General features: G+C 49.6%; 1 long non-coding RNA gene across 1 annotated transcript in view; it reads right to left on the bottom strand.

Annotated features, from left to right (window-relative positions):
• Window positions 1-2626, bottom strand: part of LOC105540671 — a 5408-nt gene extending 2782 nt beyond the window's left edge. Inside the window, exon 1 of the long non-coding RNA XR_001006232.1 lies at window positions 2521-2626. This is a non-coding gene — a long non-coding RNA (uncharacterized LOC105540671). The remainder of the gene's footprint in view (window positions 1-2520) is intronic.
• Between the last annotated feature and the right edge of the window lie 571 nt (window positions 2627-3197).

Here is a 3197-nt window from a genome sequence, read left to right as displayed (position 1 = left end):
GTTTATTTATTTATTTATATTTTTGAGACGGAGTCTCACTCTGTCACCCAGGCTGGTGTGCAGTGACACAATCTCGGCTCACTACAACCTCTGCCTCCCAGGTTCAAGCAATTCTCCTGCTTCAGCCACCTGAGTAGCTGGGATTACAGGCGCCCGCCACCATGCCCGGCTCATTTCGTATTTTTAGTAGAGATGGGATTTCCCCATGTTGACCAGGCTGGTCTTGAACTCCTGACCTCAGGTGATCCACCTGCCTCGGCCTCCCAAAGTGCTAGGATTACAGGTGTGAGCCACCATGCCTGGTTGAGAACAAGACATTTTAAAACCCCTGCCTTAAATATCATACATTTGAGTGGAGAAGACTGAAAATAAATAAGATAAATAAAATATGTAGAATGCTGGATCGTCATATGTGTGAATGTGAAAAAAAAAAAAAAAAGGAAGCCAGGAGGATAAGAAGTGCTGGGAGGATAATACTGAGGTGTGTGTGTGTGTGTGTTAGATGGAGTCTTGCTCTGTTGCCCAGGTTGGAGTGCAGTGACACAACCTTGGCTCACTGCAACCTCTGCCTCCCAGGTTCAAGCGATTCTCCTGCCTCAGCCTCCGAGTAGCTGTGATTACAGGCATGCACCACCATGCCCAGCTAATTTTTGTATTTTTAGGAGCAATAGGGTTTCGCCATGTTGGCCAGGCTGATCTCAAACTCCTGAGCTCAAGCAATCTGCCTGCCTTGGCCTCCCACAGTGCTGGGATTACAGGCGTGAGCCACCACGCCCAGCCTGGGATGCTGAGATTTTCCAGGGTGGCCTGGGCAGGGCTCACTGAGATATGGGGACAGACTGAGAATGGGGGAGTGGGCATTGAATCATGTGGATTCAGGAAGAGCATCGTAGTGGGAGGGAATAGCCAGGGCAAAGGCCCTGAGGCAGGAGCATCCCTGGGGAGTCTGAGGAACTTCCGTTGGAAGGAGGCCTGTGGGGCTGAGGCAGCGTTGACAACAGGGAGAGGGTGGCTGATAGAGTCAGTGAGGGAGGGGCGGGAGACAGATAATGGAGGGCTTTCGGGTCATGGCAGAGACAGGCTGGGACCCCGAGAGTTATGAGGAGCCAGTGGAGCTCCTATGTGTGTGGGGGTGGAGGTGTGGGAGGTGGGCAGTAAATCATCCAACATTTAGCAGGATTCCTCTAACAAGGGGCTGAAGAAGTGCCAGGGCAGAAGTCCAGCTATGTGACTATTACTACATCCAAGAGAGAAACAGGGATCCACGGACTAGCACGGTGGGTGGCGTGAGGTGCAGGGAGATCCTAGATGGATGTGTTTGACGGCAGTGCCAACAAGATTCGCTCATGTGCCAGGCATGGGCTCTGAGACAGCGGGAAGGTCTCTGGCTTCAGCAAATGGAAGACAGAGCCGCGATTAATTGAGATGAGGAGTCAGCAGAAGCAGCAGGTTTGGAAGGAATATCAGAATGTTTGCTGTTTGTTTTCATTGGGGTAAAACAGACATAACATAAAATGTACTAGTTTAGCCACTGTGAAGGGCGCAGTTCTGTGGCCATTAGTACATTCACATTGTTGTGCAGCCGTCATCACCACCCATCTCCAGAACCAGGGCATGAAGCCAGGGCACTTCGACACTGAGTTCCGTAGTGGAGCTGGGTTCAAGTTGGCCTAAAGACAGGGTTACAGCTGGCTGGGCGCAGTGGCTCATGCCTGTAATCCCAGCACTTTGGGGGGCCGAGGCAGGTGGATCACCTGAGGTCAGGAGTTCGAGACCAGCCTGGCCAACATGGTGAAACCCCGTCTCTACAAAAATACAAATATTAGCTGGACCTGGTGTCGGGCGCCTGTAGTCCCAGCTACTTGAGAGGCTGAGGCGGAAGAATCAGTTCAACTCAAGAGAGTGAGGTTGCAGTGAGCCAAGATCGCGCCACTGTGCTCCCAAGACTCCATCTAAAAAAATAAAATAAAATAAAGATAGGGTTGTCAGATGTCCCTCTTCTCCAGGGACAGACCAGATTCTAGCCATTGCCCTATAATTGATAGTGGCTCTTCTCAGTCTGAAAAGTGTTCTAGTCTGGGTGATAATATGGCCACCCCACTTACTTTGAAGTAAGAACTCCCAGGCAGCATCTCTTGTAAAGTAAAGATGCAGAGTTTCAGGGATTCAGAACCTCCACCTGGGTTCCTCCACCAGGGGCACATCTCAGTTACTTGGACCCAGTTTAAGGCTGGGTGAAGGCCTGTTTTCGCCAATGACTAAACAACCTTGGAAAAGTCTGTGCACATCGGCCGCTATGTCCTTGGTTCTGGCAGGAAGCAAATGTAAACTCCTGGTCGTGAGGGCAACCGCATAGCCTTGGGTCTCCTTTCCTGCTCCACTCACTGGTTCTGACGCACTAAACAAATGATAAGCCTAGATTGCTAGTCTTTGGCTGTGATATCTCCTGCAAGAATTTCCATCTCTCCCACAGCCTACCCTGTGGGACCATCTGCTTCTTTACAGCAAATCTCACCTCACCTGTTGACATTTACATGCACATGCCAAAACTAAGAGAAAGCCTGAAGAATGTGGGACATGAGGAGCTGGGATGTCCCTGGGTCACTCCACGCTTCGTGAGTCAGGCAGGCTGGAATGTGGTTGACAATCAGGGAATTATGGATACACATTCCAAAGTCCCCAGTGACATGTTCAGAATGAACGTAACTCCATGACAGGCAAAAACAACAGCCCTTGTTTAATTCTGAAGTTTACATGCACATTGGCACTGTTCTATCCAACCTTTTGTTTCCATGGAAACCATTTATGATACCACAAAAAGAGGATTCTGACCAAAGGAAGGAAGGAATAGCAGCAATGGAAACTAGCTTTCAAATGAGCTTCAGGTAGAGGGACAGACATGGAAAAAAAAAAAAAAAAAACAAGGAGTCTGATATGGTTTGGATTTGTGGCCCTGCCAAAATCTCATGTCAAATTATAATCCTCAATGTTGGAAGAGGGGCCTGGCAGGAGGTGATTGGATCATGGGGGCAAACTTCCCCTTGCTGTTCTCATGATAGTGAGTGAGTTCTCGTGAGATCTGGTTGTTTGAAAGTGTGCAGCACCTCCCGCTTTGCTCTCTCTTCCTCCTGCTACAGCCACGTGGGATGTGTGTGTTTCCCCTCCGCCTTCCACTGTGATTGTAAGTTTCCTGAGGC

This window comes from Mandrillus leucophaeus, unplaced genomic scaffold, assembly GCF_000951045.1.
Source record: "Mandrillus leucophaeus isolate KB7577 unplaced genomic scaffold, Mleu.le_1.0 Scaffold105, whole genome shotgun sequence".
NCBI classification, from domain to species: domain Eukaryota; kingdom Metazoa; phylum Chordata; class Mammalia; order Primates; family Cercopithecidae; genus Mandrillus; species Mandrillus leucophaeus.
Note: the sequence above shows the minus strand (reverse complement) of the source record. Positions and strands in the feature narration are given on the sequence as shown.